At 31.2% G+C, this 15,256-nt stretch overlaps 1 long non-coding RNA gene across 1 annotated transcript; it reads left to right on the top strand.

Moving 5' to 3' along the window:
* Nucleotides 1-2,292: 2,292 nt before the first annotated feature.
* Nucleotides 2,293-4,543, top strand: LOC128285711 (uncharacterized). The gene is made up of 3 exons (XR_008276262.1): nucleotides 2,293-2,419; nucleotides 3,480-3,551; nucleotides 4,304-4,543. It is a non-coding gene; the product is annotated as an uncharacterized LOC128285711 (long non-coding RNA).
* Nucleotides 4,544-15,256: the final 10,713 nt, after the last annotated feature.

The following is a 15,256-nucleotide window of genomic DNA, read 5'->3' as shown; positions in this document are numbered from 1 at the left end:
AAAGTTAATTGTTAAAGGTCTTTTTATACATTTTATAATTTTATAAAATTTTATAATTTTTAAAATTTTTTACGATTTTTATAATTTTTCTAATTTTAACAAAATTTTAATATAATTTATATTTTTATTAAAATTTAATAAATTTAATAAATTTAATAAATTTTATTGATTTTTATGTTTTATAATTTTTTTTGCCACATGTCACTCCGTGGTTGTGACACAGGGTGGCTTTAAATGAAAAAAAATTAAGGGCAATTAACTTTAACGATCAACTATTAAAGTTAACAATCAAATAACATTTTTGATGCATTTTGACAAATCAAATACCTAATTAAGTGCAAAAAAAAAAAAAAGAACTTAATTGCTATATTTTTTTAAGTTTGAGGGCTTTTTTATACATTTTGAAAGTCTAAATATCCAATTGAGTGAAAAAAAAAAGAGCAAGGGGCTTAATGTTTTTTTTTTAATTTGAGAGCATTTTTAATGCATTTTAAAAGTTCAATTACCCAGTTGAGTGCAAAAATAAAAACAATAGCTTAATTGCTTTTTTTTTAAATTAAGAGCTTTTTACACCCTTAAACCTATTTTATTTTCCCTTCTTTTCCCCTTTGGAGACATGGCTTTTAATAGGTGAACATGACAATCAACTAACGTGGTTGAGTAAGTGAGCTCCACAATCACTTATTATTATTGTTATTATTATTATTATTATTATTATCATCATCTCGCAAATAAGTCGAGATTTGGCTCACACAAATAATTGCAATCGGATTAGATGAGATTGGACTCAATTTTTATATTGGATTCAATTTTGAGTTCGGATTTATTTTACATATGATATATTTATATATCTATATAAAATTTAAATATTTATATTTCAGTATAAATTATTAATTTATCATATTTTAAGTATTGTAAATTAATATTTTTTAACTATACTTTTTTACTGAAAATTATATTTTAGTTATTAACATAAAATGATATAAAATTAATTGCTATTCAAAATTATTTAAGTTAAATAATTTTATAATAAATATATGATATTGTAAGTTAATTATATTGATTTTGAAAATAATTATTTAGATAAACTTGATTCTCAAATAATATTTTGCAATGTATATTATTATTCACTATCAAATAAGGAACTTTACCAAATGAAATTGGTTTATATGTGTAACTATATAATGGAAAAAGTTTTGTTGGAATATAATAAGAATGAGCACATTTGATGGAACTGTTGCTTAAATTATTGGTATGTTAAAGTTGATAAGTTGTTATAGGAGTTGATAGTAGTTGCATAATTGCTCATCTATCAATGTATATATACTAATGTAAATCATGACCTTTGTTGATGGGAATTGAGTTTTACCTCTCATATTTTCTCTTCACTCATATACATCTCTCTGCTATTATTTTTATATTCTAGTTCTTTAGTTTTTTTAGTTTTCTTACATGGTATTAGAGCCACTGATCCATGATCATTCTTTGAAATTTCTTCGAACACCCAATTTTGGTGAGTAACCCGAAAATAGTTTAAGTGGAGAAGTCCTATTCGCCCAATTGATGCTTTTGGTGTATAGGTCGGGCCAATGGTTGACGTTAGAGTATTATGCAAAGATTGTTATCTGAATGTGTTGAGTTGTAAAGAATAAAAGATTGGTAAGAAAGATTTTTGGGTGAATTGGGTTATCGCCAAAAGTATTGTATGCCTAGTTTATTGGGTTATCATGTAACATCTCGCCCGACGAAGTCCAAATGTATGAATACTATTCATGAAAGTAAGGCATATAAAGTAGAACTTGGTAATGTGTCGTGTTAAGATTAAACGAAGTATAAGAACCTTATGAGTACGCCTGAAACATTTCAGTCTTGGCGGACAATAGAATTGCCGTGCAGTTTTAGAGGAGTATAATTGGTAGAGTGGTATTTGCCCAAATACATTTTGGCACATGGTGTGGGCTAACCCCAAAATGAGTACAAGAGAATAAAAGTTTCCATGTTAGGTTACTAAGGTTAAAGGAATGGGAATTATGGCTAAGTAAGATGAATTCTTTTTAATATGTGTCACACCAGTGGTATAGTGACCCCGTAACTGTGGTCCCGTACCATTTAAGTTATAAGGTAGGTTGGTTAGGAATTAACCAAACATGAACCAGTATAGTCGAAAGATAAGGGGGAATACTCAATTAGGTTTCTCGGAAGTAGTAGACCTTGATAAGACAGTTCAATAGTGATGTGACATTTTTCAAGTTCTAATGAAAACTTAAATTATATTAATAAGTCTTCAAGTTTGAATAAAAAGAGTTCTCTTTTTCTCTCTTTAAAAAAACTATTGAGATCAAAGGTTGGAGGGAACGAAAGTATTTCTTTAAGCTGGATCTAAGACCCTGGATTTTATCGGTGATTTCCCCGTGCCAAGGTAAGTCCTATTGCTTTATAAAAATAGATCTGTATGAGTGCAAGAAGAAATAAGGCTTTGTTAAAGAATTATTTAGGTAAGATGATTGTAAAGGTTATTTGGATGAGCGTTAATGGTAAATCTTATGTTTTTACAAAGAAATGGTCGTTACAGTTCTAAAAAGACCTTAGGCTTGTAGCCCAAGCTACCTAACATCTTTACTAAGTGAGTCATTAGGCTGACTCTTGCATGTAGTATGTATGTTCGAAGAACTTCTATGCTAAGTGACCAAATAGTGAAAATGAAACGTTCATGATCATGCATGTATGAAATGTATGAATTTTGATGGTCTAAGTATGAGGCATGAGTCTGAATGATTATGGTGTGCATATAAGTATGAAAGCATGTCACATCCCAGAAATCGGGTTAGATGAAATTGGGTTAGTGATACCAAGAGTGGTCACATCTTGATTTTGAGTTATTATTGTGAAAATTTTGAAAAGTGAAGTGATCTGGTTCAATGGCTAAGTGTAATGTGTGTGGGTCAGAGGTCTTGTGTTCAAATAACTTTCCTTTAATTTTTAGTAATTTTTTTTGTAACCCTCATCCATGACCATCTGGCATAAATAATATTTTCACTTAATTGATGATAAGAATGAGTTTGTTGGTTTAGTGGCAAGGAGTAACCTTACTCTTTAGTCCTGTGTTCGAATTCTCATGTGTGCAAAGTGGAAATTATGTTTTTGTTTTAAATTTTGAAGAAAAATATGTTTGGATAAGGATTAGATAATGGAGTTGTGGAGAGTTTAAATTTGTTTAAATTTTTCATTTTATTTTATTCTCTTAAAAAATAATATTAATATAATAAAAATAATAATTATTTTCCCTAAATTTTCCCCGCTCACGTTCCCACTTTCTTTTTCTTTATTCTTTTTGTTTTTATTTATTTTTTCTTTCTTTCTTTCTGCCGTTTAGATTTGTTTTTGGTTTTCAAAATGTCTTTCGCAAATTTGTTTTTCTTCTCAAAGATAGCTATCGTGCAAAGCCTTTCTCATTTCCTTCTCTTTTGATCGAAATGCAGTGCTTTTAAGGTGTAGGATAAGACCCGAGATGTGACAATTGTCAACATGTGTTAGTACGTGATGTAGTTAAGGTACGTGAAAAATGTAAATACGATCTGTGTTCTATTAACTCTGAAAATGTAATTATGTTTGATTATGCATGACATCTTTATGTGGAATAACTGTTAGCATAAGAAATAAGATATGCTATGATCTGTATAAGTTATATTTGTATTATGCTCTGTAAAATATGTGTTTAGATATGCATGGCATGCCACCTATGTGTTATGCATGTAAGTTAATATGGTTTTGCATTTGCATTGGGGTGGGTTTTGATATGATGATGGAAGTGTTTTCTGGCAGTATTACTGCAATTTTTGTGGTTAAATTGCAATATCTGTCTAGTAACTCAGCTGCATCATTATGAGTGGTATACGACCACAACCCGATGTAATTGGATGGATGTACTATTATAGTCCTATTTGGGGCGATTGGTTGGACGGAGTTGGTGTGCAACGGATGGGGGTAGGATTTTTTCTGTTCTAATATGATATTATGATCTAATATATATATTTCTAAAATTTATAATTGTTCAACACGATATATGTTTTTGGATTTGTTGTGACATTTTAATATGTTATTTGCATATGTGAACGTTATGAGAAAGAATCTATTTCGATACTGGTGTCTACATTTGTATTTGATTATAAATATATATCTGATTTTATATGTGAGTATATGTTAAATCTGTAACTGATAACGTGTCCGTTATTTATGTATATATGTTTGTGGGTCGAGTCACACATTGGGCTTCTAGCTTACTCATTTGTTTGATTCATTTTAGGTATACTTCCGACTTAAGACTTGGCGGCAACTTCGAAGCTCAGTTCACATAATTTTGTATAAGTTGATTTGGTTTTTAATTTCGGACTTTACGATTTTCCAGATTTTAATTTGTTTTGGAATGTTAAATTCTTGGTTTTGGTAATTTTTTCGTGGATGTTTTATTTAAAACTTGTAAACTCACGCAAGATGACATAACTAATGGATCTTATGATTTTAAGAGATAATAATTTTAAAAGTATTTTTCTGTTGTAAGGTTTTAAAATTAATTATGACTTTTTACAACTCAATCACCTAAACATTCAGAATTGTTTTTATAAAATTAATAAAACAAGATTTTCATCTAATTACTTACACGCGTTCTTATGAAAACTTGCGCTATTGATAAATTAATAACTTTATTACTCTGGAATTAAAACTAAGTTTTTGTGTAAATTAATCGACAATGTTTTTATAAGCATTGTAACCTCCATAATTGGACTTTAGCTTCTACGCCGGATTTGGGGTGTTACAAAATATGTCTGTCATGAGCAAGTCACTGTATGATGAGTCGATGCATGATGAGTCTGTTTCTGCCTTCGAAATCGTTAAAGGGGTCCGTCGAGACTAAAAACATGAATATCTAAAAGGACAAGTCCATGGCCATGGCACTGAAGACCATATTCTATAAGCCCGTAACTGGTTGGTTATGGAATCATATTGAAAAAAGACAATATCGTGCAAGACCGTAACTGGTGGGTTATGAAATCATATGGAAAGAATACCATATCATATAAGACCATAATTGGTGGATTATGACATCATATGGAAAAGTTAAGGAAGGTTATCATCTAACGTGGTTCTTTATGTGTCCCAGAATGATGAGGGACAAACCTCACTAAGTGTGAGTTTAGGCAAATCCCTATAATTTAAAACACCAATAAAAGAGCAGCCTTTGTGGAAAAACTCTGAAAGGATAAGCCTTCGTGGCGAACCTCTTAAAGAATGCATTTGTTGCGAGACTCTAAAAGGAAAGCCTTTGTAGCGAGTACTTAATGAAAATGACGCCTTTGTGACAATCTCTAGATAAAGAAGCCTTTTTCGCTATCTTTGAAAAGGAATGCCTTTATGGCGCCATCTAAAGAATGACCCTTGCGACAATCATTTGAAAGAAATGCCTTTGTGGCTGACTTTGAATGAAAAGAAAAGAACCCATCACGAACTCTGATAAAACGATGTAAGAAGTCTTCTAAAGGAAAGATAAGTATGGCGAGCTCTGAAAGGAAAGTTCTGTATGAAGTGTTAAGGTGAATCCCGTATAGTATCAAGGTAAGAACAGAGAAGCTTGAGTGCACTATTGGGAGTGGTGAACCAAAGGTATTTTGTCTATAAGATCTTCAGCAACGAGAATGGTTAAGAGATCATGAAAGAATAAGACGACGAACATGATATTAGTACAAAAGCTATGAAAGGCGAGATATTGCTTAGTGGGAAGCATGACACCCATGGTATAATAAATATACAATTAAACTCTAGTAATTGCAATTATATCTAAAAGTATCGTTATGATAATTCAGAATTTACTTAATCATGGAGTCAGTTCACAAGAAATACTATGATTGAAAACTATTTTATTGTATACTCTTTACGAAAACAATTCACCCAACTACTTTGTCTAATGACTTCGTCATATGTGTGTTACCCTCATATGATATCCTTGATTCCTTTGAGTTAAATCCGTTCACTCAATACAATCCTATTTTTATCTTATTGTCATAATTTTGTCTTATTAATGATTAATATGATCACTGTCAATAAATGACTGTGATAAATTGCTCATTTAAGAACAAGCAACCAATGACCACATTCCATATTTATCAATCCACACAATGCCAATAAGAGGATATATTCAACTTTTTAATCTAGTTATGAATTCCATTGTTGCTAGTAAAGTCATGTCATACATAAGTCATATACCCAACATATCAACTATGGGCTCGAACATTTTTAGATCATAAGCCTTCAGTTATATCAAAACACATGAGTTACATACGCATAGTTAGTGACTAGCTCAGGATTTAGGCAAATCACACCATGAAAGTCACAAGTGAATTAATTTACAAACAAATTCATAATTAATTCATCTTGGATCCAGTGCAATGCATCATTCTTCCAATAAATACATCTATATCTCTACCTGTGGAGTCAACTACTTCCATTGCTAAGATTAGACATCTCCCCAATTGGAATTGTAGACGACATAATAATCTTTCTAAATATTTGAATCAAATGTTCACTTTAATTCTTTAACAGGATTACAGACTCGTTTAGATTTTTTACTAAAGTAAGTTGTTTTTCTCGCAATGTAAACGTTCTTACAGTGCCACTCATCATCATTTTGAACTTAGACAATCAATGGGTTAATATTTGCTGGTCAAAATTTTGTTATACATGCAAAACATGAAAGAAAGAAACACAAATGTCAAATTAATTTGTCAAATTAACTTTATTTATTTATTCATCATTCAAATATATAGAAAACAATTATATGTTTACTACAATATGGGCACATTTCCCAATAAATTTTAGTTTAATTTTTCAAAAAACTAGGTTTTTTTATTAATTAAGAAATTAATATATAATAAATTATTTTTACATAATAAATATATAAATTTATTTTCTTATAGCTTTAAAAATTTTTATATAATAATTAAACATATTTTTATAATAAAATTAATATTAAATAATAAAATAAATATCACATGAATGATATTAAAATTCATTAGCAAAATAATTATTTAATATATAAGTTTAGTAAAATTTAATTATTTATTAATTGTACGACTATCAAATAAATTAAAATTTTTATTATATGCATAGATGTTAATTTAAATAATAATCATTTTATCTAATAAATAATTTTAATTGATTTTATAATTAATTAAAATATTTATAATAAAATACATGAAGATAAATTTTAATATTTTATTAAATGAATTTATAAATTTACACATTTTAATAATTTTGTAAAAGTAAAATAAATTTAAAACTTCATTATATATTATTTCTAATCTAATGTTCTTAATAGTAATTTTCTATTCTCACCTCACTGCTATAGTTAGACCTGCTCATGGGTCGGGCTACCCGGCTTGGCCCGCAGGCCCCTCCGAAATGTGGGAGGGTTTGGAAAAAAATATAGGCTCGAAAAATAGGCTTGGACAAAAAAATAAGGCCTATTTAAAAAATGGGCCGGGCCTCAGGTAAGGTATTTTTGGCCCGAGCTCGGCCCGACCAGGCCCGAATTCACTAAATGATAAAAAAGTTCTGCTATTTTTTTTTTTTTTTTCAATGTTATTTTCTTGTTGTTTTCTCCCTATTTTGCTACCATATTACTATTAGTTGCTCATATTTTGTTGTTATTGTTTGGATATTGTATAAAACTTATTTTATTATTAATTTTGTTATTATTTTAAAGGCATTTATTAATTTTATTATTATTTTAGAGGTATTTGCTTGTTAAGTTGCATCTATCTTAGTGTTATTTAAGCCCACATATTTTTAAAATTTATTTTCAATTTGTTGGAAAATATTTATTTTGACTTTTTAGTATTTTTTAGTATTATATATATTTAAAAATTAAATAAAATAATATAAAATAAATCTTTAGGAAAGGCCGGCCTGGTTTTAGTATTTTTATTTAGTTCAGGCTTGGGCAAAATTTTAAACCCTTTTTTGGGCCCGGCCCGAGCCCAATGAATGGGCCTAAATTTTTAGTTGAGCCCGACCCGACCAGGTCCATGTTCACCTCTAGCTACAGTTGTGTTTGAATCCAAACACCCACCTACCGCTGTTTCTGATCTCATAACTACAATATTCAATCTCATCGCTACAATAACTACTCTCACCACGATCATTGTTTTTAACTTTATTAGAGGTAAATGCATAGCCTATCCAAACTAAGCCTAAACGTGGTAGGTATATGATTTAAGGACAAGTTTTAGTATACTTATGTGGTCCAAATTTATGAATTGTTATGTTTAGTAGTTGAATGTTATGTGTTGAATGTGAGTTAAACTCACCTTATTGTGATTGTGTGTTGATATGTTAGGTAAACATGAGTTACACACATTAGTTTATTATAAGTACTTGTTCTATAAGGTAAGTTGACTGTTTATAATCGTATGAGCTTACTAAGCATTTCATAATACTTATCCTATCATTTTTCTTTTTTCTATAGATTTTGACTTCGGAACATGTTAATCGGATCCCGAGGAGCTCACACTATCCATCTCCTGATTTGGTAGAATTTAATCGTTTGAACTTGGTTATATGTGGCATGTGTTTAGGAGTGTCTTGTTATTTGTAATGTTAAGTATGTTTTGAGACATATTTGCTATTAACACTTATGTCAAATTGTTTATGTTTACAAATTGAATGTTTTTTTGTTCATATGTAGGGTTTAGAAATCAAGAAAGGGAAGTACGCATGATCTAGTTGCTAAATGAATAGTATGGAAGTTGTGTATGGTATATGTGCACAAGATATATATAGCATGATGGAATATGTATGTTTAGTACCTATAGATGCAAGAATGAACATGATTGAATTGAGGAATTGAATGGTTGATCCCATGTAATGGTATACATAACTTTGTTGTGAATTGGTGTCAAATGTGACATATTGGTCTGATGGACTGAATATGTGATTATATGATAAGTTTTAGTATGGAATTGGCATGTTTTGAACATGTATAAATGATGTTAAAAGCATTTCTTTAACCTAATTGAACGATTGATTTGAAACAAGCATCAAATGGCCTTAATGTGCCAAAAATAGGATTCCCGTTGCAATGTCATATGGTGATCGTCCCGACAAAAAAAGGCATGTAATGTCACATTGAGACGAGGAACCCCATTACCTTAACGAGGCCAAAATAATAAGTTACGTTGCAATGTCGAGCATATTGATGTCTTGAAGTGAAAAACTATTTTGGCAATGTTACGATGAAGAACCCTTTCACATTATGATGTTATTTTGAACTTTTGAAATATTTGCACTTTGGCCCTTAATCGATCCCGGGTTCATTCTAGAACTCATGTAAGCGCATATTAAGCTCGGGAAAGGTTAAATTTGTTCTGAATGACCTATATGATGGTAGTCAATGATTTTTTATTCGAATTATATGTTAAATGTCTATAAATTTTCTATTTTGTAATGTAGCATTTTATAGCTCAGTCCCGACGATCGGGACGGGTTAGGGGTGTTACATTTTATCCATATAGATTAATCTTTCTACTAATGTGAAAGTATAAAAAATATGTTTAATACTTTAGGAAATCAACCAGTTGTTGATTCAAGTGGAATTCCAACTTATTGACCTCATCATACATGTATCAAGGCCAATAGTCTAATTTTCAGCAAGCGTAAACATGTGATCATTCACTAAGTGATTTCAGGCCCTGGGGACAAGGTAGATTTAGAGCTACCACAATGTCAAATTTGTTGTAAAGCAGACATGTTGTTGCAAAATGTTTTTACAAATTTGATGCTTCTTTTTCTAGCTTGCTTACTAACCCTACAGGAGGAAATACTGCTTCATAATCTATCATTAAGTATTTGTACACCAAAAATACCATGTCCCTTGATACCTCATACAATCCTCACTCAACAAATATAATTGGCTCATCTTTTCATTCTATACTTACCTTAAAACATTTTTCTTAAAATATATAACCTTTTTCACATATTTATTTCCCCACTAACAATGTTTCTCATATGCCTAATTGCCTCACTGCAACTCCTACCTTAATAGCTTTTATCATTGCTAACCCAACTGTGGTTACTGAACCAATCTAGTATCCTAATTCAGGTTCCACAAGTCACCTTACTCATGATCTACACAAACTGTCAAACTCCACTTTCCTCCTCATGTATGGTGCAAGTTGGTAATGGTGTTCATAATATCATAAATTGTGTTCTTCAAGTAATTGTATTAACCAAGAATAAAGAATTTTATCTCCAACATTTATTTCATGTGCCTCATATTAATAATTTTTTTTTTTTGCAACTCAATTCATAAAAGACAATGTAGTATCTTTTGAATTTTTCCTTATACACTGTTATATTAAGGACTTGCAGACTTATGAGATATTAGCTTAAGACAATAAGGTGAATAACTTGTACATGCTGCTACTGTTGACATTGTGGAATGCAATAGATGTACCAAGTTATTAATTCAAGAATTATGACATTGTAGATTAGGCTACACTCTTTCAAATGTCATGTCTCAAGTTCTTTCTCAATGTAATCTACCATTAAAGATAAATAAAGGCATACCTTTGTGCACATCATGTCTATTAGGGGAAAGTCATAAAACTATTTTTCAAAGTCAAATATTATGTATGCAACTCCTTTTCAATTAATTGAATGTGATATTTCGGGTCCAACTCTATGTCCTTCATATGGATAAACCTATTACATATCATTTATAGCTAGCTACCTATTCTCATTATATTTGGCTATTTTGTTTGAAAAGAAAGAGCGAAGCCTTGTCAACTTCTTTGTATTAAAAAAAAAGGTTGAATTGACCAATGGACACAAGATCAAAGCTATACAAACTGATAGTAAAGGTGAATTTTGATCTTTTTCTCCTTCTCTTCAAGTTTATGAGATCTACCATACCATTACATACCTCTATACATTAGCCTGAAATAGGTTAATTGATTATAGACATAAACAAATTGTTAAGATAGGGTTGCCATTTTTTATTTAAGCTTCCAATACACTGTCACACTGGTATAATGTCTTTCTTTCAACTATGCATGTGATCAATGTATTGCCTACCAAATCCTTAGATAATGTCAGTCCTGTTGAAAAATTATATAAAGAGAAACCTAATTATGATTATCTTAAGGTGTTTGATTGTAGATGTTATCCTCTATTAACTCCTTATAATGGGCATAAGATGCAGTTTAAGTTTGTTTCATGCACTTTTTAGGCTACCATAAGTCTTAGAAAGGTTACAAATGTATGGCATAAAATGGGAGAATCTATATTTCCAGGCATGTGCACTTTGAAGAAATCTTTTTCTTTTTTTAAATAGCCTACACATTCAACTTTATCCATTTGAACACCATTCATTACTACACAACTTTCACTGGAATCTACTCAGTCTAGAGATTTTATTTCTCGTTCTTAATTAGTGGTATCATAGAGTCCTTCTTCTCTTGTTGAGTCCATACCTTCTCATAGTGTAACATTTGATGCTCATGTTGATACTTTTGCAGAGTCACGTACCTCTACTAATACTCTTGAGACTTTACATAATATTCAAGTTTCTTATGCACAAATTGATTCAGTTGTTGTGTCATGTTCTTTTATCTCTCAGCAAGCCACCACCAATTTGCATCACATAGTCATTAGAGGGAAAGTTGGTATTGTTAAACCTAATTATTTTCTTATTCTATTATTTATATATCTATTGATGTACCTTTTAAGCCTGCAAATATTCATTTAGCTATGAAGTATCCTCAATGGAAACAAATAATTTTAAGATGAGTTAAATGCATGGGCCAAGAATCAAATTGATGCGTCGTTGAGAGCACCAAAAATATCCTATTCCCTGTAAAATAGTAAAAATAACAGTAAAAATAACAGTAAAGGGGAAGTAGGGTCGAATCCTCAAGGACCGGATTATACGAATGCTTGTTTCTCGAAATCTGGCGAATTGTGCCCAAGAAAACTGCGTAATGTAAAAAAATAAAATAATGTAATTAAAGATTTGATTTGGAAAAAATAAAAAAAAACAGAATCTAAAGTTGACTGAACTTGTGATTACGATAATAATAAAAATAATAAAGAGTGTTAAAGGGAAAGAAATTCTTATTGGTAGATTCCAGCCTCTAGTTGTCTCATTCCGCCTTGGGTTCAATCCTCGACTTTTAAATGACCCTTCTCAACTTAAGTAAGCCAGTTATAGTGGAAGAGGACGCCTACGACCACCAGCTCCAAAGATTAAACTTACGAATTTTACGAAACCTGACTCTAGCCAGTAATCTATGCTAGATCAACGCTTCTCAATTGCGAATCCCACGCCATTTTGTCTCTTTGGCTCGCCAACCTCTGACGCAGTAAGTTAACGAACCGACTATGCAATCCTTCCAAAACATACAAAGCGGCCGCCTTTGCATTTGCTAAAAAGCTTACTTCTTAAGGGCCATGGACGGAAGCGTCAGCCCGTAGTGCAGAGAAATGATGAATACTTGGCGAGAAGGTTAAGTACGGATTCTAGGCCTCAAGAACCCTTTTTGGGGAATATTGACAACTTTCGGCTAGATAGGTTTTAGTGGCTCATGATAATTGTGGAAAAAGAAGTAAATATAAAAATGGAAAAGGGAATTTTATTAAAAGAAAATATGGAGAAACAAAAGCCTAGACTTTCAAGGGCAGAATGTTTATAGAAAAAGATAAACTCCAAATAGAGTCACTTCACCCCCTATTTATAGTGCTAGGGAGATAGTCTAATTGAACTTAAATCTGAAAAGATAAATACATTTAATTGAAGACAAATAAAGATAGTTAAAATAAAATCCTAAATTTGAATAATCCTCATAATTATCTTAATATTAATTTCCTAATCTAAATAAAATAGAGTCTTATAGAATAAAATCTCTTTTTTTTGCGTTTTTAGTCCTTGTGTCTTCCATGCTTGCATTTTTGGCACAATCTTTTTCCTGTGTCGCATATCAGCCCATTGTGTCTCCAAATTTTCACTTTTTTCCATTGATTTTGCTTTTGCCTCCAAATCAGTCCTTAAAAGATAAAAAGACATAAATAGCTCAAATTAGTAGAATCAAGCTCAGAATAAACACATGATTAATACATAAAAATATGTTATTCTAGAGCATTATCAAATTCCCCCTACTTAGCCCATGCTTGCCCTCAAGTATGGTTCCTATCCATTGTGAAAATTAGATCCTGCCATGAAAGAAATACTACTCCAAAGTTTTATAAAAATTAGTCAAAATGCATATGAAAAATAAAGAGAACCCTTAGCTTGCTTTAAGTAAAATTTGAAAAAGTGTTCTAATTAACACAAACAAAATTACGATCGACTTGGATTATTTCATGAAAATTAGGTAATTTGCTAAACCTATCAAGACACCCTATTCGTTTTTACCTTTAGTCCTCACAATTTATTAATATGACTTTTTTTTTCTTTTTGTTATAGAATTTTAATTTTATTTATTTATTTTTACTTAGGAATATACTGTACCTTTTGACGCGAAGAGAGATGACAACCCAAGCACCCCACCCCGGTTACTCAGCCCAACACATTCCTAATTTTTTTTGTTATTCCTAGGAACATATCGAACCTTTTGAGGCGAAGAGAGATGACAACCCAAGCACTTCACCACGGTTACTCAGCCCAACACATTCTTAGAAATTAATTCTGGTTTGCAGAGTTTTACCTAACACGTCACACAACCTTTTGACACAAAATAGGATGACAACCCAAGCACCCTACCCTGGTTACTCAGTTAGTCACGTCTTCAGCTGCACTCATAACCACGGAAACATTATTATTAAACAAAATTTTAATTTTGGAGGACTTAGGAAAAACAATCAAGTGTCAAAAATAAGTTTCAATAACCACCTTAATAGTCATGAACATATTTCAAGCATGCAATTGTATTAAGTGTCCTCTTGTATTTAGACTTAATCAAATTTACCAAAATCAAGATAGGGTTAACTTTATTAATCATAATTATTTAAACTAAAAGAAATAAAACAGTGGAGATGAAATCTATCAAGCAAAATCATAATTAACTCAGTAGATAAGACTCATGCATGTGGGTCAAACAGTGGGCAAGTCATGGTCAAATTCTAGAAGCAAAATATGCTTAAAAAAAATTATATGGGCAGCAACAACCAAATCAACATCTAAAACGACAGAAATAATGAGGATTGTCTCCCTCCTACTTAAAACACATAGTCCTCGATGTGAAATACATAAATAAATAGGTAGACGAAAAGTTTAGAAGAACTCCCCGTGTAGTTACTGTCGTTCGTGTATTATGGTAATGAGTTCTTCCTATTGTTGCTTTGGTTTACCTAGACAAAAGAAGAGAATTTTATTAATATGTGAAAATAATAACTAATAAAATAATAAGAAAAAATAAATAAAAATAAAATAAACTAAAATAAAATAAAAATAAAAATTGGGTTGCCTCCCAATAAGCGCTTATTTAATGTCGCTAGCTTGACGCCTCAACTAGTATTAGGCTGTTCCAGCTGAATTCTTTCGTTCGTATGGGTTTGGAAATTCTCATTTTTTATCACATCCACCATATTTGGGTTTAATCGTCCTTGCGCCTCTTTCATTGGTTTCATATTTTCCTCCAAGGGGTTGATCCCTTTTAAGTCGGCAATAGTCTCATCATTCTCTAAAAATGTGCATTTGAGATGTTCGAGAAGTGGTTTTAATTTCAGATCTGGTACTTGCACAACAGAAGGTAGAAGTTTAGTATTCATAAGAGCCAATAATTTATTAACAGATTCAAAATCATCAAACATCATCTTAGATTTATCTCCATAAGATGACTCAAAAGTTTTTTCTAGTGATGAGTCAATTATGCCGACATGGTTTACGTCCAAAACTTCACTTGGGTGACTAATAGTGCCATAAACGTTAAACTTCATGATCTCCCCGTCAAACTCCATCGTGAGGGTTCCGCTTCGTACGTTAATCTTAGTATTCACAGTACTAAGGAAAGGTCACCCCAACAAGATGTCTGAAGACCCAGGAGCATTATCCTCCTCCATTTTTATCACATAGAAATCTGCAGGGAAGATAAGCTCATTGACTTTAACTAATACGTCCTCGAGAATTCCTTCAGGCTGCACAATGGACCTATCTTCCAACTGAATGGTAACATCTGTCTTTGTCAAAAAACCCGCGTTAAGTGATTCATAA

Source organism: Gossypium arboreum, chromosome 1 (assembly GCF_025698485.1).
Source record: "Gossypium arboreum isolate Shixiya-1 chromosome 1, ASM2569848v2, whole genome shotgun sequence".
NCBI lineage: Eukaryota > Viridiplantae > Streptophyta > Magnoliopsida > Malvales > Malvaceae > Gossypium > Gossypium arboreum.
Note: the sequence above shows the minus strand (reverse complement) of the source record. Positions and strands in the feature narration are given on the sequence as shown.